Here is a 19,997-nt window from a genome sequence, read left to right on the forward strand (position 1 = left end):
TGTGGATTACTTTTAAACTTAATGGTACTCACTGCTGTCGTGGTAAACTGATGTCTCACTGAATCACAGCCCAGACAATGTCTCTATTATTTTTTTGTTAAACATTTGTTTAAACATTATGAATGTAAAAAGTAAATATTTAAAAAAAAATGTCTGTACTTGAAAAAGAAAAACAGACCAAAGAAGGAAGGCTCAAGGCTGATGACTTTGTAGCTTAGGTGTGAAAACAACTCCAACCACTTTGTAAAAATTTTCTTTCCTTTTTGGTTAAGTCATCGATGTTCATAAATCGGTCATTTTAGGAATAATTGTTCATGAAAATGTTCATTGAAATCAGAGCTGGCGTTTGGACGGTAGCCAAGCTGGGCAATGTTTGTCCATCAGTTTCTATTTATGGCCAAATATTGTGTTGCTAGGGAACAGCCAGCTCCATCAACGTTATCACATTATCATTAGCGACTCAGTGTGCGGCAGCAACGTATATGCCTGATGTCATCAGTTCCCTTTTGCAGACTCAAAGAGAAACACAAAGAAATGTTTCAGGGAAAGATGCAGAAGCTAGTACTGAAAGTTGAACTGACTAACATCAGTGACAAAAACCCCACAAACTCCAGTAAATTGTGTTTATTTGTCTGGCCATTGTAATTTACTGTGACTAAATGGATGCTGAAATATTGACAAATCCTTTCCAGGGATCCATAAAATGAGCTATCTCACAAAGGAGTGCTCTAGACACAAACTATAAAAAAGTCCTATTTGGTCTGGCAGGTTGCCCAAATGGCAAGTGAAAACAAAGGCCGCCTACGCACAGACTATCAGTGACAAGAGAAAGACAGCCAGACAGGCAATTCCACCAGGAATACTTTCACCTGAGCCGCAGACAAAAGCAGCTGCTGGGAGAAATGTGAGTGTAGGAGAGAGATTTATTTCTTCTTTTGTTTTCATTTAGCATGTACTCACAGTGTTGCATCTTTCTCTACAGCTTTGCCTTGCAAATCTAGTGTTTTGAGAAACTTGCAAACACTGTATACCTTTTTTTCCCCCCTCTGTGTGTGTGTGTGTGTGCGTGTGTGTGTGTGTGTGTGCTCATGTTTCCCTCTGCATGTATGAATGAGTCATCCCAGGGTGACCCCACCCTACGTGGGCGGTTGATTTGGCGGGCTGGGAGTATTTGGCCTCCGTCAGACTGCTTGTCCCAGAACTGCTCATAACTGGGCTCTTTGTTTCAAATGTCACTCCTCTCAAAGGAAAGGAAAGGCATCCACTCGCGCTCTTTTTTCTTTTTTTTTTTGTTTTGTGCTGCCTGGCCCACATAATATGACTGCCTGGAATTGTCTGGTAAAGTCGTAAAAATTGAACCAGTAGTTCATTTATTTTTTCAGCTTTGTTTTAAACAAAGTATACTCTGAACTTGTCTTCAAAGAGTTCTCATTTTGGCATCATCTGTGTGTTCCTTGAGGAAAATAAAAGATTGACTCATGACTGTGAAGTGCAGAGCGAGGAGCGAAAGGATTGGAGGCCGTCTCTGTCTTTTTATCTCTGTGTTTATAAGAGTATCCTTTTCTGCATTATTTCCTGGGCACACAAAATTGAGCTTTTGTGGCAGCATTTAAAAATAATTTTAGCTAACCTTAATTAATGCCAAAGCTAAACACAAGTTGAGGAGAATCCACTTTCTTCTTTTTTTACTCCAAACCTGCCAAAGGGGCAAACACCTTAATGTCATTTCACAGTAGATTAGAAGTTATTGCATAACCTTATCCAGTATTCATGGTTTCACAAATTCGCAAAGTCTTCTATTATGACTGTCAACAGTTTTACATTATATTGGCCGTGTTCTTGCAAACTGCCTGGAGGAGAGGGACTAGGTTTTCACTACCTAAATTAAGGTTAAGCGTTAACACATTTGAGTGTTTTTTACGCAGACCTCCTCTGACAAACTCTCAGGCAACCATTGTTTCAGGTTTTTTTGTGCAGGTAGCTGGCTGCAGAGGGAAATACAGCATCTTTAGATCAAAGAGACAGAGAAAAATTTTCCCCCCTTTAAAAATCAATATCCTTCTTTATGATGTGATCATAAAAGCTGCATTTTATAAGGTGCACGAAAGATGAAAAATTAAATGATCGGAGTAAATCATGTATGTCTTGCAGGCGGTGACCGCACACAGAGAAGTCGTGTAAGCAGCATTCATCTTTTTTCTTTTTCTTTTTTTTCTCTTTTTTGGTGAATCATTATTTCTTCCTGCCCTGGTAGCTCTTAGTTTTGGTTCCAGTCCAAGCCAGCAGAAAACCACAGATTTAGAGGATATGAGTGGCTCCATTAAAGGTCAACAGGGTTGAAACGGCTGAACATTTATCACTTCATATGTTTTGGTCACATCAGTGGCTCTTTTTTTTTTTTTTTTTTGAGGAGGTGGAGGAGGAAAAGGAGGCTGCCTCACAAAAAGCACTGAAGAATAAAAGTATGGAAGGCTTCATAAAATGAATCTTTTCTCAAAAGTAAGTTGGAAGAAAAGCTGACAGGTAGGACAGTTTGTCTGGTGCTGAATGTTAGCGAGGTTAAAAAAAAAACAAAAAAGACTGCTGCCATCTGGTATGATTGACAGTGCAGCCAGGAGCCAAACAGTGTGTCAGGGGTTCAAAGCTGACCAAGAGGTGCTCTTTCTTTGTTTTCACATCACAGGTAAAACGTGAGATTTATTTCAGCCAAAAACAAATGACAAACAAATTCACTGCATTATATTAGAGGAACTGCAAAACTTGCTTGTGTGTCATTTAGAGTAGTGAGTCATTTTCAGTCCTGCAAATCACTCATCAAACCTAAATGATGTTGCAGCCATCCTGTCATGGACCCGCCTTTTTAGCAAAAAGACTTCACTCACTTTGAAGGCTTTCAGTCAAGATGATGACATTTAGCAATATCAAGCTGCTGCCTATTCACACTCAGTCTTACAATGACAGTAACACTTCTTAAAGCTTGACTTGTGAGAATTACGGCGATTAAATATGCAATTAAACTTCCAGGTCATCCTTTCATATTTTTCATCTCTACAACTTATTACTGCCACCATGAAAAAAAAAAACTAAAACTCTTCCTGACTATCAAGACAAAGTTCCACAATATTGTGACACATTTTATTGCTATAAAATTACATTAACTTATTGTTTTTATCAGAAGTTATGAGAATTTCTCTTTTTGTTTCAACTAACTTTTCTAGTTTTAAAGTGCTAATCTGGTATTACAGCAAGATATTTACATATGGTTTTGAAATATGAAAAAGCTCATAATTGAATTCAAAGGTTACAGTAGCTTTGAGCTATCACACACATACATGCATACACACACACGCACGCACGCACACACACACACACACACACACACACACAATAGGATGCTGTTCATTGCAGAAATTCAAGGGGCATTTTAGGGTGCTCCCTGCTTTCTGTGTTTCCCAAACTAAGAAATGACCCCTGTACGAGCTCTTTCAGGCTCATTTTGGGGGGGAGGAAAGTACTCCTGTAGGATCCTAAAAGCTCAATGCTAAACAATCAAGAAGAAGCTAGAAGAACAACAACATATACAGTAGGCTAACACTGCAAAGCAGCCACCATCTTGGTTCCCTCAGCTGTTGTCATTGTTTGAGTATAATAAAATGGTTACATGTCATAGCTTGAAAATGTTGTAATAACATATAAATGTTATAATAACGTAAAAAATCTCCAGTTAAAAAATATTGGGTAGTCATAATAAATGATAGGATGGGTACCTTTATCAAGAACATAAAACCCCACAGACTGAGACCTATGCACACCTTTGCAGTGGCAATTCTTGTATATTAAGGTGAGGCAGATTGAGCTTTTAGAGTCCATATTTGTCAACGATGCAGTCACTGAGCACAAACACAGCAGAACACGCTTAATGATTTAATGCCAATGTTTATCTGAGAAAGCACAGGTAGTTCACAGTGTTTCAAAACTGAAATAGTCTAAAGCAATGACATTATGTTGCACACGAGAAGGATGCAACAATGACTGTTGCATGAAATCACGCTCAGGTGTATTAATAATCTTTTATGTTGTAGAAAATATGACTGAATCATCTGAAGCTTGCTTACAAAGTAGATGCCAAGTTTTTAATCCCTGCATTTATACTGATCTCACTGACCATATTATCCTCAACAATGAAGGCCCAAGAAAAAAATAGCTTGTCTAAAGGCTTAAGTAATGATTTATTATACAGTAATACAGTAAGCATACTAAACATTACAGAAAGCTATTGTTTAGGCCGGACTTGTTTTTTTAGGGCTTGACTTACATGGTGACTGCCAAGCACCACCCTGATTGTAGCTGCATTCATGCCATATCATGCCTTTAAATTAAAACTGAACAATGAATACAACAATGCAGGTCAGTATCAGGCTAGGGCAGCGTTCTGTCACACTGACTTGTTAACGAAGCAAGTCTTGATTGTTTGAAAATCTTGTTATCACACCTGATTGTGCGACAGTAAACAGCAGAATAATTAATTAGTTGTCAGTCAGTTAACTTGTGTTTTCATTTTCTGTCACAATGTAACTGATTTTTGTTATATGTACAGTAAAATATTGTAAATTGTGCATATAGTAAATTACTGTCAATAGCATGGTACTTGCACTGGAATTGTAAATGTTTTTCTGTTTTTCTGTTTTTACTATATCCAGGCTTATAGTAGTAAACCTTCCCGGGAAAGGGTGACTAATAGGAAGGGAAAGTTATTTTCCCTCTTTTTTCCTCCCAATGTTTGGTGAAGGAGGTGGTAACAGATCAAAGGAGAAAAACCACTGGTTACTGGTAATTCCCCAAAAGTATTACACATGCCATTATTATTTTACATAACTCTAAAATACACTCTAAAAGCCAAGCCAACCCGCTCAGCCACCCAGTACATGTACTGCTGTGTAAGTGTAATTGTATAGTTTGCTACTGCAAGTTATACTACACAGAACTGTTTCACTTCAGCACCGATTGGTTCGTGGAAAGAAACAATTTTCAGTGTGTTGATTAGTCAAATAAACTCTTACACAGTAAGAGACAGAAACATTCTCAGATGAATAAAAACTGGTGGAACTGGTGTGACTCCAGTTCACTCTGTTCCTGGTTATGAATCCGTGCTGCTCGCTGTCTGCCATCCTCCTTTTTGAAGTTTCATCTGAGCACTGAGGGTAAAGAGTTGGTGGCTTGCAAGGAGATGATGCCTGTAGCAATGTGGGCCTATTCTACTATCTAATATCTATTCTACAGCAAACATCATTTTAAGAACATGTTGCCACAGGAGCACCTTTTTAAAATATGTTTGCTGTTTTCTTCCAATTGTCAGCCGTTGTGCATCTGCAAGGTTATTTGGCAAATTTACTTTCTGCTTTGTTTTATGACCCTACAGGGTACATTATAGACACTGAAACAATATGTATGTGAAAATCCTCAAAGGAGTCCATGAACAACATGGCAGGATATATTGAAAAGTCAATAAATCATCCCTATCTGGCCTGCACAGCATGTTAAAATTCTGGAAGCATGCTCGCAAAAAAAAAAAAAAACGGCAGAATTTTATTTTATCTGTGTTCTAGTGCCAGGAAACACTAAGCTTTTGAAGTTTGTGAACTGAAAAAGCAGAAAGGTCAAACAAAAAAGGTACAACTTAAAGGCAACGTGGCAAAATGGAAACAACGTGCAAATCAGAATTTAGGCAGAGAAATAATCTTTATCACCTTAATCAGATTATGGCTGAAAACAAAAAAGAAACACTCAACATCCCAGCAGTTGAGCGTATGCATGTAAACAGTCTAGAGAAAATCATTCATATTAACCAGCAGACCAGAAAACAAGAAGGCTCAAGTTTCCTTTAGTTTCCCAGTGTGTAACTGTCTGGACAGCCAGTAGCTGGAAGACCTGGTGTCTTCTGATATTTGAGAAAAAACATTTCCAGAATTCAAAAATAAATAATGATAAAAGTAATTTATTGGGAAAATGTGGCAGCAGTTGTATGGCTGCAGACTTAAAAAGAGGTAACTGTGATCGGTAAACCCACATGTTGCACACACACGTTGTTTATTTATACTAATAAGCTGCTTGAACAGGAGCAAGGAACTGGAATGATGTTGACATTTTGGACCCATCATTATTACTGATCACTGGGTGAATAACAGATGAAATACTGCATAACTATAATTTTCACACGTATCAAATGAGACTGGCTGGATTGTATTGTGAGATTCTTAGCAGAGAGATGTGTACGTACTGAGGATGCTACTTTTTCCTTCTTTGGGATTTTCAAATTTTTTTCTTTTTGGTTTACAGAGATGCAAAATAAATATGCACAGTAATTACACCCACTAGCCACTTCATTAGGTACACCTGTTCTACTGCATAACTACTTGCTGAAATAAAAACCAAGAATCAGAATGGCAAAGAGGTTATTTAAGTGCCTTTGAACATGACATGGTTGGTGCTATACAGACTAGCCTGAGTATTTTAGAAACTGCTGATCTATTTTTATGAGAAAACCATCACTTATTGTACAACACCTCAAACCTTGAAGCAGAAGACCACACCGGGTGCCACTCTTGGCACTAAGAACAGAAAACTGAAGGTACAGTTTGCATTGGCTTACCAAAATTGAACAATGGAAGAATGGAAAAACATTGCCTGGTTGATGAGTCTTGATTTCTGCTGGAATAGTTAGGTGACAGGGTCAGAATTTGGCATAAACAATATGAAAACATTTTACCTTGTATCAATGGTTCAGGCTGATGGTGTAATAGTTTGGGGGTTATTTTCTTCCACACTTTGGGCCTCTTAGTTCCAGTTGAGCATTAGTTAACCACCACAGCCCTCCTGAGTGTTGCTGCTGACCATGTTCATCCATAAAGGGATGACCATCAGAAGATGGTCAGAAGCCATCAGAAGACCATATATACTCATATGGAGTCATTTTGGACACAGTGCTTTATAGTGAGGGACAGCTTGTCCGCCTCTTACATGCACAATGCTTGTCACATCTAATTTATAAGAAAGAACATTCAGTGCTCATTCTGTGCTGCTCCTTTGGGCTGTTTAACTCAAGCAATTGGATATGCTTATTGTGTGTGGTCTTAATAAATAGAAACAAGAGGAGAAAGCTGTTCTGATTTAGCTATGTGCATTGCAGTGCATGTGCATTTTGTGTATATATGAAATGTATGATACAAGCCCCTGTCGCGCTACAGTAAATAGACCTTTTTAAAATGGAGAAAGGAATTTAAAACAAAGCCAAGTGACTCAGTCAGACAAGTTTAAACAATATGCTGAAGATTCTCTGCAGTGAATTTGCTCTAAGTGACCTCAACCACACCCCACACCTACTGAGGCCAGTCTCTTTCACCATGTCCTCCAATACAGAGGAGAATGTGGTGGAAAATGTAAACATTATGAGTCACATCAGGGTTCACGTCTAGCTGTAAAGATTTACATGTACAAGCAGTGGCATAATGGGCCACAGGCTCACAAATTGGGACCATCTACCTTTATTTATGATACCCTCATTTTGAGTCTTGTTACTCTCTGATAGACGAGTATCAGGTTACAGATGCAAAGGTGACTAATTCTCTAAAAATATGAGGCGTTAAATGTAACACTAAACATTAAATAGGGCAAATAAGGTCTGAAATATGGCACTTTTACTGTCTGTGTCACTTGTAATTGTATATTTGAGAATCAGCTTCTAACAGTGTGGTCGGTATACCACTAAAATGGTACGGCTGCTTTATGAAGACATTGTTTCTGTAGTCCTCAAAACATGCACCTTAATGATTAAAATAAACCACTCTGCAGCCTTTCATACAGCGCATCTTAAAGATTCATATTCTAATTGCTTCTTCTATGCATGGTAATGTGTGACTGTGTGTCAGCCATGGAAAGATGGATATGTAATTGTCTTTTCAACTATAATGTGATGCATTACTTTCCTGTTTTGACTAATAACAAATGATAGATTACTCTAAAGGCACGATCATATGTTTAATAATCTTCCTCCATTGTCCGTGTTCTTCAGATGTACAGTCTTTGATTTTAATACAGAAATATCCATGACTGAGCCGTTTAGGATTTGAGAGATATATCTTTTTAGTATTGTGTATTACTCACTGGAAAGTTCTTGCTTATTTCAGTTCAATTCAATTTTATTTATATAGCGCCAAATCACAACAAACTGTCGCCTCAAGGTGCTTTGTATTATGGGTAAAGACCCTACAATAATACAGAGAAAACCCAACAGTCAAAACGACCCCCTATGAGCAAGCACTTGGTAACAGTGGAAAGGAAAAACTCCCTTTTAACAGGAAGAAACCTCCAGCAGAACCAGGCTCAGGGAGGGGCAGTCATCTGCCGCGACCGGTTGGGCTGAGGGGAGAGAAAGACATGCTGTGGAAGAGAGCCAGAGATTAATATCAATTAATGATTAAATGCAGAGTGGAGTATAAACAAAGTAAATAAGGTGAATGAGAAACAGTGCATTATGTGAACCCCCCAGCAGACTAGGCCTATAGCAGCATAACTAAGGGATGGTTCAGGGTCACCTGATCCAGCCCTAACTATAAGCTTTATCATAAAGGAAAGTTTTAAGCCTAATCTTAAAAATAGAGAGGGTGTCTGTCTCCCGAATCCAAGCTGGAAGCTGGTTCCACAGAAGAGGCGCCTGAAAGCTGAAGGCTCTGCCTCCCATTCTACTCTTAAGTATCCTAGGAACCACAAGTAAGCCAGCAGTCTGAGAGCGAAGTGCTCTGTTGGGGTGATATGGTACTATGAGGTCTTTGAGATAAGATGGTGCCTGATTATTCAAGACCTTGTATGTAAGGAGAAGAATTTTAAATTCTATTCTAGATTTAACAGGGAGCCAATGAAGAGAAGCCAATATGGGAGAAATCTGCTCTCTCTTTCTAGTCCCTGTCAGTACTCTAGCTGCAGCATTTTGGATCAGCTGAAGGCTTTTCAGGGAGCTTTTAGGACAGCCTGATAATAATGAATTACAATAGTTCACCCTAGAAGTAATAAATGCATGAATGAGCTTTTCAGCATCACTCTGAGAAAGGATGTTTCTAATTTTAGAAATATTGCGCAAATGCAAAAAAGCGTTGCATTGAAGGACATATCCTGGTCACAAGATTTCTCACAGTGTTACTGGAGGCCAAAGTAATGCCATCCAGAGTAAGTATCTGCTTTGACACCATGTTTCTAAGATTTGTGGGGCCGAGTACAAGAATTTCAGTTTTATCTGAATTTAGATGCAGGAAATTAGAGGTCATCCAGGCCTTAATATCTTTAAGACATTCCTGCAGTTTAACTAATTGATGTGTGTCATCTGGCTTCATTGATAGGTAAAGCTGAGTATAATCTGCATAACAATGAAAATTGATGCAGTGCTTTCTAATAATACTGCCTAAGGGAAGCGTGTATAATGTAAATAGAATTGGTCCTAGCACAGAACCTGTGGAACTCCATAATTGTTGCTTAGAGCAACCACTTCCCCTTTCTTTTTTTCTATATGATTCATCCTGCTCAAAAAAGAGAGAGGTTTTTTTTTAGATTGTTTTAATATTTTAAAAGTGTAAGTGTAATCTTTCTTTTGCAGGATCAACCACTTTGTGTAGCTCAGACATGTAGGATGACAGATTTGTATCAGTTTCTTCTTTGTTGGTTATGATGGGAGAGCCAAATGTCTTTGGGGTTGAGTTATTGCTTACTCTGACAGGAACAAATAATAAAGCAAAATCTCTCTATGAATAAAACCACTTGTCACCCACAGGGGAGTAGCGATGAAGACAGATTCTCTAAAGTTGGGTGAACAGAAAAATTACACAATAAAATTGTGTGAATGTTCCTTGGGCTCAGCGAGCAACTTTCATATAACTGGATGGCTTTGCCTCTTAGATTGCTGCAGCCATAAGGAAGTGTTGGCCTGTTGATGGAGTGTAGGCTTGATGGTCCACAGAAGGCAATTTATAACTACTGTGATGTTGATGCAAGTGAAATTAGTTTGAATGTCCTTAGAGGATACATTCTGCTAACTCGAGTGTTCCCTAACTTTTCCTGAAGCACTGCACAATGTCATCAGGTTTTTTAACTGCAAAACATTGAGCCCAATGTTAGTTCAGGCAGTGTCAGCTGATATCAAAGTCATCACACTTTGCAGCCGGATGGCAAATTTCATGTAGAGCATGCTTTTCAAGCTGCGTCTGCCTTCCTACAATTGCCATCCAGCTGCAAACTGCTTTACAACCCACCACCAACTTACCTCCTTCTTTTCTTGCTGTCTTTTGTAGTTTATGCCTGCTCTGTCCTGTTTCAAATGTCTTGGTGCTGCCCCCTTTGAGTGCAAGTACATAGCTTTGTGCAGTATTATTTAGTGCTGTTTTACTTTGAGGTCATCCTGACTTACTTCTTGCACTGCTAAAAAATAATTAAATATCTCAACAAGTACTTGATGGGCAGCCATGAAAGTGGGTAGAAACAGACACTGATGTGCTGGTTAGGGCATTTTCCTCTGTCATGGTCTCTGGTTTAGAGTTTTTTGTTTTTTTGTTGTTTTTTTGTTTTGGTTCTTAGGAGTTTTCTGTTGTTGTAGTTCCTGAGGGTTTTAATTACTGTTATGCTGAAGCTTTGATCCAATTTTTCATTCATCATCATCATCATCATCATCATCATCATCATCATCATCATCATCATCCCAGTAATCTTATTAGTATTAGTTCTTGTTGTATTTAAGTTCTATTTATGAAGTTTTGGATTCCTGTTCAGATTTTTATTATTATTACTCTAAAAGTGGTTTTGAGTTCTTGTAGTATTTTTGAGTCTTTAACTCATTAACTTCATATTTTCTGTTTCTGTTTTGCAGTCCTGTGTTTTGGTCCATGATTTAATTGTTGTTTCACTGTGTTCTAGTTCTAGTCTCATTGGATTTGAGGTTCTGGTTAATGTCTAGTTTTCGTGAAGGTGTGTATGCTTGTTTATATGATTTACTGTTCTAGTAGTTGTTTATTCTTGGTCTTAGAGCTAGGGTCATAACTCATTTCCTGTTTTTATTCTGACTGTTAGTTTCCTCATGTCTCGATCTGTGTTTTACTTCCTGTCAGATTGTCCCGATTTTTTGCACCTGTGTCTTGTTCCCATAGCTGTGCCTTATCCCTAATCAGCCTTCTGCATGTGCAAATAGCCCAGTGTTCCCTGTGTCTTTTGTCAAGATGTTTAAGTGGAATTTATGGTTTAGTGTGGTTGCCCGGTCGCAGCCTGCTGGCAGCCTGGACTGCCAGCAGGCTGCGACCGGGCAGCAGCCTGCTGGCAGTCCAGGGACGGCCCGGCTACCCGTAGAGAGCTCTGTTGACAGTTGGAGGCAGTGTACAAAGTATGAGGTACAACCGGTCTGTGGGTCAGTCTTGCTTGTGCTGTTGTTGGTTCATCAGCCAGCCGCGGAGAAAAGAGTTATAACTTAAAAAGAGCTGAAGTGAAACCCAGTGCTAAACCATGGAAAATGTCCACTGCACCGACAATCTGTGTTTTTCAAGTTTTTTTTGTTTTTTTTTGCAGTTCTCCCACTTCCGGTGAGCTTTGCTGTCTCTCCCTTTCCCATTATGGCCCACTTTTCAACCAACTGGGATTCAACAGAATCTCTTCCAGAGACACACAGTTGGGATTTTGGAGGACTGCATGAGAGCATGTCTGCAGTGTGTGAAAACCCCTCTTGGCTTGCTGTCTGAACGGAAATGTGTATGCAGACAGACACATTTGTAGGACCATAATTACGCTCTACCCTACCTTGTCTGTTTTCTGTGTGCCTCGTGGCTGTTGGACTCTGGTCATTAGTGATGGGCAAAGAGGCTTTGTGAAACACTGAAACACTCAACGCAGTAGTGTCAGAACTGTACTGAGGTTTCGAAACTGACACCCACAGTGATGTTAAATGTTTATCATCACATCTTGGTAATGCTATTCTGTTATTGTTGCGCAATTGGAAACAAGGCTAATATTATACCAGATTATCAATAATTATGAACAACATGTTTTGAATAAATCCCCACACAACAAAGGAAGAAAAACTCTGATTATTAAAGACAGCAGGCTGTGACTGTAATGGAGTATGTTTTAGCAAATACTATTTTCACCCTTTTGTTAACATACGTGAGCTGGTTTCAGTGCTTAGTCATTCAGTGTAGTGCACAACAAACCTATAAAATCAGATACAGTAAGAAAAGGCTGCTATGTTTATTGCAATAACCACGTCAGTTTTGTAAATTTGTCGCCTACTTTGTAGGTAAGCTAAATGTAAGTCACAGTGATCTTTTTGGAAGATGTTTAGTCTACAGTGGAAGGAACATCGAATGAATGTAGCTAATTAGGCTTATGGAAAAAGGTGAATTAGAGAAAATCAAGTGGCAATGTCCGCATTTCAAAAATATTAATTTTTCAGCTGTTTTGGGGCTGAGTTGGTTTCTTTCTTTTTTTGCTAAATACCAACCCCACACTGGAAAAACCTGTTCACACTTGCTGTAGATATACATAGGTATTCTTTTTTGCCAAGTTTCCTGCCAATAAACTAGTGGCTCATGTGCACTCGGAACAAATGCATAAGTGAGGTTTCTTTTGACCTCTGCAGTGATATCAGCAGTTGCACTGTGGGTCCAATAGGTTACACTCACCTGGCTGTCAAAAGTTACTACAAACTGAGTCCTGTACTGTAGTTGCTGCTGCCACTCCTGCTGTCAATGATGATAATTTTTTCTCCGAGTTTGTGGTGATGTTCTACACCCCATCAGGTAAGCCACAGTAGAAACGGGGGTGAAACGCATGAGAACCTAACTTAGCCATGGTCACGTGATGAGGTTGTTTTGAACCACACTCTGTTTCGAAACATCTGCACTTCATAAGCTTGACACAAAGTTGAAACGTGAGTACCAAGCATCCTATTCCTACCAGTTATTTTTTGTGTTTGCTTCTTGGATTTTTTTAACCTCCTAACTCCTGCATCAGCCTCAATAAACTGACTTGGTTTCCTTTAGTAAGTCTGCATCCTGTATTTGGGTCCTAACTGCTACCCTCCACAAACTCTGACATTTATTTTCTGGCCAAATACCAAGCAAACAATTGTTTTAAGCCTCGTAATGAGCTGAGAAAGAATAAATGACAGAAAAGAAACAACTGCTCAAGTTAATTTAAAAATGGAAAAAGCTTTGTAAACTCTTGGGAAGGCTGAACTCCAAAAAGTGGAGTTCTTTGAATAGGCTTTAAGAGCAGATGGTTAAACTTCCAAAGTTTGGTGCATCTTGAATTTTAGATGATTTACTGGCAAAGCATCTCAATATATTCCAATTCCTGCTGGAAAGTAATGTCTGTGCCAGTTATAAAATTTTGCTAATCCAAAACATGGTTGTTAAAATCTGCTTTAGCTGAAATGTTTTCACTTCTGCCAAAATTGTGGAGAAAAAAAACATCTTAAAAACCAGGATAAAATTTTAGGCTCAAAAGTAAACACAACACATGTTACCGCTTTCTGTGTAAAGTTTGTGCTTTGAATGTGTGTTTCTGTCAACTTTTTTTAAGGTGACTTTCTGAGAATTTTGCAGCCACTGGAAAATCACTTGAGCCACACCTGAGTCCTTTGTATTACTGCTGAGAATAAACACACACACACACACACACACACAGAGCAGGGTTGGTCGCGTGAGCCATGTGCTTGTAGATATCTGTTGGCATCTGGCTCTTATTTCCTTTCTCTGTGTCACAGATCCAAAAGCTTTTAGCATGAGTCACAGGCCTCAGACCTCTGGGACATCCAGGCTCGCCTCTAAAGAGACAATACAGGATCGCTGGAAATGTCACAACCATTTTGCAGAAATACAGTAAATGAGTCAGACACAACCTTTAAAAATGAATCTTTTTACACCACAGAGAACATGCTTATCCATGCCAGACAACAGTTAACCACATTAAATATATCAGCAAGAGCTTTACTTCTTATATCTTTCAACTTTGCTGAATGTTTAAAAGAGACACATTCACTGATGGCTTTATTCTTCTGTCAAGATTGGTGCAGCATACTGTTTTTTATTTCATGGGATGCGCTCTTATTGCACAAGATGTTGGTGCACATGTGCTCAGGAAAATGAACACACATGCACTTAAATAAAACAAAAATAAAAGACATGTCACAAACTACACAACTTAAACCTAATTTTAAAGAGGACAAACAGATGAGAGAACTTCAAGGAAGACATCTGATACGCTAGCAGCATGCTATTTTTATGTTTAGAATTATGAATAATTTCTCTCTTTGCACTTATTCTTGTTTTGATTCATCTGCAGTAAGCCCATTCTGCCAAGTGTTTTGGAGTCTGTCACTAGTGGTGGAAGTGTGGGAACAACACCGAGGGCCAGAGGCCATGCTTTGTTCTCTATCTGCTATGTTCTGGTCCACTTTGGCCCTTAGGGGACATTTTGAGGAAGGTGGGCCATAACAATGATGCACTGACTCACCAGTTGCACAGACTTCTTGGCAATTTCCATAGTGTATTTAAATCTGCGTCACAATACTTGAAACGCAGTGGTAGATTATACAACAATCAGACTAAGGCACTGTGCCAGCTGCACAGAAGATATCACGGAGAGGCTCAGGCGCTGGCAGGCATACAGGATATCACAGTCCTCTACATTTTACTGCTGTGTGTCTCGTTTGCCCTCTGCTCTTATCTCATCCAGGGCTTGATATGGAGGAAATGTAGCAGACCTCTATTTCCCGACCTGACGGCTGCTCCATGTGCTCTTGTCTGTCGGCCTGTCTGTCTGAAAAACTGCCAGAAATTAATCTTTTACATAGATGACACAGTAAAAAGAACAAAATGCTATTTTTATTTTTTTTCCCACCAAATTTTCAGCAAGTCCCTCAATGTGAGCAGAAGCATCCAGAATTGATCCTTTAAATTAATACAGCTGTGCAGCTGAAGCCCAGTATAGCTCAGTACTTTGGACCATAGACTTGCAGTGCTGGAAAATATTAGAAGACACACAAGGATCACACAACCTGAATGAAACTGCACCATTTTTGAAAGATGTGTGTTTCCAGTACAAATTAATGTGCAATGTGCCACAGACAAAATAAGAGACAGGAAGTTGTGAAGTATTTAAAGGATAGCACAACACAAGTATAGAGGTTTTACCAGGTAAAGTTACAATAATACAGATGAATTACTTATGCCTAATTATGCCCACATGGCAAAATATGTTCAGGCTACCAAATTTCATTTATTTTTAAAGTAATTTTAACTTTCTGAAATATATTGTATGCCTTGCACCACAGACTTAACGGAAGAGGTTTAAAAGTACCTCCCATAACACCTGGGTAAAATTATTGATAATAACATTTCATAGTAAAGTACATTCAAGTTCCAGTAACATCACATTCCTCTTATCATCCTCCTGATCATCCTCATCAACATACATGAATACATTAGGGGCATGAATGCAATATTAAAGAATAATAAAGGAATATTTTGTGATTCTAACATGAAAGAAAGACAGTCATGTAGTGAATAATAGTAAACATATTGCTTTTGCTTTTTATAGATGAACATATTGTATGACTAAAGTTGAATAAATCTAATAAAAGCCTAAATAAAGTCTGTTTTTTTCCACAGTGCGGGGCAGACGTAGCAGTAACCCGCCTCCTTCTGCTTCTGGTCTTTTCTGGTACAAATGCACAGTTGTCCAGTCAGCCAGCTGGTCATGACTGTCAGCAGGACCTCGGCTCCGACTGTGGATGGAGGCCAGATGGTGAGGCTCTCCCTCTCGCTCTCTCTCTCTCTCTCTCACACACACACACACACACACACACACACACACACACACACACACACACACACACAAACACACACACAGATGCGTGAGTAGTACATCCTCCTCTAAAAAACGAAGGACTCGTAGCTACCTTAGTCGACCCCGCTACATGCTGCTTTTATTTCAAAGGCAAGAGCTCAGAGGGAAAAATATGAACTGTGCCTCTGAAGCGGGGTCAGTCAAATGCATTACTTCTGCAGAACACTGTTAAAGATTACAGACAAATCAAAACAATGGTAATACGCTCATGAGTCAGTCACCGTGTCTCTTATTGGCTGTGATAATAATACAAAACAGCATGTTTGGAGAATGGAAGTTGTTTCATGACCATTGAGAGAGTTACATTTTTTGTTGGTGTTGTTTGTTTTTCCCCAATTGAAGAGCTTTGCATGGAGGCAAAGTGTTAAAAGGTGTCATGATGTAAAGCCCTTTGTGAATCTGTAAATTGGCACTTTCAGTTTGTGCTATAATCCGAATTGTCTTTGTGTTTGTACCTTTGTTTTGGTGTTTGTGATTAACTTGACATTAATAGTTTTTAACTTTTAAAAACGGAAGTTTTTGAAGTTTTTAAAAACTGAAGTTTTACTAATTCACTGAAGTGAATTAATAGATAACATATCTGTGGATGCCACACTATTAAAATAAAAGCATGCAGAGCAAAGTGGATATGTGTCACATCAGTTTCAGTTGTAGTAAAAAAATATAAGTTTTGTTTTTCAGTTTTAAAGGGCTGACCTACAATATATGATGTAAACAACATAAGAATGTTTGTCAGGATTTATTTACCAGTTTTCAGGCTTTGGCTTTGAAGGGTTAAAGGCATTTGCTTATAAAAAAAAAAATATACAGATAGATATCAAAAACACAACAAACAATAGGCAGACGTTTTAATCTGAGCGGACATCTGTTACCCTACAAGCAGTGAGTCATGTTTGCCTAAACTCTGCTATTATCACCTCATATTTACTGTCATTACTCATGTTAATGAAGGGTTTGGGTGGGCCCTTTTCAATGCAGTGTTTGACCAGCTGAACTGTGCAGTTTGTTCTACGACAGCAACCATAACCTCAAAGAGGAGACATGGGCAGAAATGAGAAAAAAGCCAAAAGATTTGTGGTTTAGAAGGATTACTTGATGATGACTTGATTTATTTTTTACTTGTATCACAGGAAAGACACAGAAAAAGTCTCTTCTGTAGCAGGTCTCACATGCTGTATGCATTCAACATATAAACTTTTTTTTTCTTCAAATTTACAAACAGTATGTGTGTGTACAACTACCTTATTGTATTATATTTGGTCATTACGGTTTTCTGTTCTGTTTTAAAATTAAATGTTACTCAATCTCAGTAAATCATACACTTATTTATGTTTTATAAATCTGGTGATCTAAATAAATCAATTATATTTATAATTTTTCTGCTCACATGCTAAGATTTTCACCCTTTTTATTCCTTTAAAATGCCAGTCTTTAAGTGCAGCACTATTTTTATGCTGCGTGTAAATGCACTCTATGTGCTGCATGCGTGCGACATACAAACACTGAGAAAGAGAGTCCAGTTTTCATGGCTTAGCTCTGGGAGGTCTTTTCAGTCACTATTTATAATGTCAGCTGACATCAGCTCAGGAAGCAAATGCCCAAGTTGTGGTGAAAAAAAGAAAAATCAGTTAATTACTTGTACAGCACTTACTTTTTCTTTTCTACAAACTTAAACCCCACAGGGTTGAATTCATCTAGCAGTTACTTTTTCCCTTCTATTCAAAGGATGTTTATCTGAGAAACAATTTTTTTTCTGCATTTAGACACAAGCTAGCAGAGGCCGCTCTGCTGTGGATGGTAGTGCCTCTGGTGAAGTGGACTGGCAGACAGCCAGTGCTCAACTGAAACCATGTGGGGATGCTTGAAGACTGGTAGTCAAAAACATCTCAGCTACCATGTTCTTCTTACACCCTTCACCTTATTTTAGTTTGATACTTGTAAAGGGGCTTTTTTTTTTTTCTTAAAAAAGAAAAGCCTTGCTTTCTTCTTCTTGCCTAAAGTAACACATCTTTCACTGGGTTATTGTTGGTCATGTTAAATGGAGACTTGATTTATCTCTTAAAACATTTGAAAACAAGATACATGTACAACTAACTTATTTTGTTTTAAGCTGCCGAATTATTTGATCATCATGCTCACCTGTGCTGTTTTAAACATAAATGTTCAACCCAATAAACGGTGCATGTGGTGTGTATTTTTGGTGACCCAAATAAGTCATGTATTTATCAGTGTTTCAGTGCTTCTTTTCTACCTGTCCATGAGTTTCCCCTCAAGGCCTTTTTCACTCTTTTAAAATGTTTGTCTTTGACCATGGTACTATTTTATCCCATGAAATAATACACAGTACAGTGCACATGAGCCAGCACTTACACAAAGTATTTGACTTCAAATCCCTTGAATTGCAGTTGTGGTTACTATTAACTATGGAAGCTTGTTTCTGCCACTGAAAAAAACAAACAAACAATTTTTTGCTATCCATAATTCAAAATTTTGACTCATTAACTTAAAATTTCAAGTTATTTTCTCGAAATTTCAAGTTAGGTATCTCAAAATTTCAAGAAATTAAGTCAAAATTTTCAAGTTAGCTCTGCAAATCAGGAAGCTCCGTGAAATAGGTAATTTCTTTGTTGAAGCAGATGACGCCAATGCATGCACACTCAAAATCGGGTGGCAACAGTATCAGTTTGCTAGCATTGTATAGCAAATGTGAATAAATTGTCATCAGGTTTTTGACCTTTGAATGCCTTCTAGCAAATAAAAGCTGCATAAATGGTAGGGAGTCCATGTTTTCATGTTGAACTGTTGGACAGCCGATGCCGTCAGTCTCCTGCATCCGGGTAACCTTCACAGAGCTTCCTGATTGGCAGAGCTCTCAACATTTTGAGTTAATAACTCAAAATTTCAACTTATTAACTCAAAATTTTGAGCTATATATGGCAATTTTTAGTGGCAGAAATGAGCTTCCATAATTAACAGATCACAAGAATTGACACATAACATTTAAGCTCTTGACCTTTCTGATTTCCCTGACCCAGCTACACTCCGTTTTAATAAAACTTGTTTTTACTGAACATTGAAGTCTTCAAAAATTGAAATATATAAACACTGTACAAAAAGAGCCAAAAAGAATTGTGTGTATTTTGGAGACTATTTCTATCTGCAGAACAATAAATATTTGTGCAGTTAAGAGTATTCATGGAAGGAGAATGGTGCGGGTGTGTTGGGGAGAAAAATATAAATAGCCAAACTGTTCTTCTGATAAATGTGAATGAAAGTAGTGTTCCCTATTACACAAGAATCCATCTGACAGTGTTTTAGTATCCTCTGTGGATGTACAGTGGATGAACTCCCAAAACCTTTCCAGAATTAAAATGAAATCCATCTCCTCTCCCTGTTTTCTGGAAAAGGCTCTACTATTAAAGGCTTTACTGCAGGGACCACCATCCATGCTTGTCATCCTGACAGACTCTGTTATTCTAGGCAGCTGCACTGCCTGATAGGTCTTCAAGACTCGCAAGCAGTCTCATTCTAACTCCATCTCTGTGATTCCCCGCCACAAACCGTTCCCTCTGACTTAATCTGTCCGTTTTCTGCCGCACTCCTTCTGGCCTCACGCGCTCCGCCTCTTTCAGCTCATTTACCAGTGAGTCATCACTGTGGTTTGGACTGAGGATCAAGAGAGTGCAGATGGATGAATACGTCTGAAAACAGAAATGGAGTTAAACCCGCAGGGTTAAGGGAAACCTGGATGCAAATCTTTATAAAATGTCTTGACTTAATTATGTGCTAAAGTTGCCCTCTAGCCGTTGCTTACATGGTGGTAGAGGAGAAAGTTAAAAAAGCACAGGATGCCAGTTTTGGATGTGAAGGATATCTGATTTGCATCCACCCAAGATGTGAAACTCAACACAGACAAAAAGGTGAACTAAACGTTGTATTTCAGCTGCGGGTTGAGAGGAGTTTGATTTCAAAGAAAGGGGGAAAAACACGCACTCCTTATATGTGATACTTTAAAGTCTTTAAATTCTGGTTTATGACATTTGGGGTCTTGTTTTTGGTTGTTA

At 38.5% G+C, this 19,997-nt stretch overlaps 1 long non-coding RNA gene across 1 annotated transcript; it reads left to right on the forward strand.

Moving 5' to 3' along the window:
* The first annotated feature begins 819 nt into the window (after nt 1–819).
* Nucleotides 820–18,155, forward strand: LOC115795209 (uncharacterized). The gene is made up of 3 exons (XR_004021245.1): nt 820–904; nt 15,696–15,831; nt 17,697–18,155. It is a non-coding gene; the product is annotated as an uncharacterized LOC115795209 (long non-coding RNA).
* The last annotated feature ends 1,842 nt before the right edge of the window (nt 18,156–19,997 follow it).

The sequence above is a fragment of the Archocentrus centrarchus genome, chromosome 17, assembly GCF_007364275.1.
Source record: "Archocentrus centrarchus isolate MPI-CPG fArcCen1 chromosome 17, fArcCen1, whole genome shotgun sequence".
Lineage (NCBI taxonomy): Eukaryota > Metazoa > Chordata > Actinopteri > Cichliformes > Cichlidae > Archocentrus > Archocentrus centrarchus.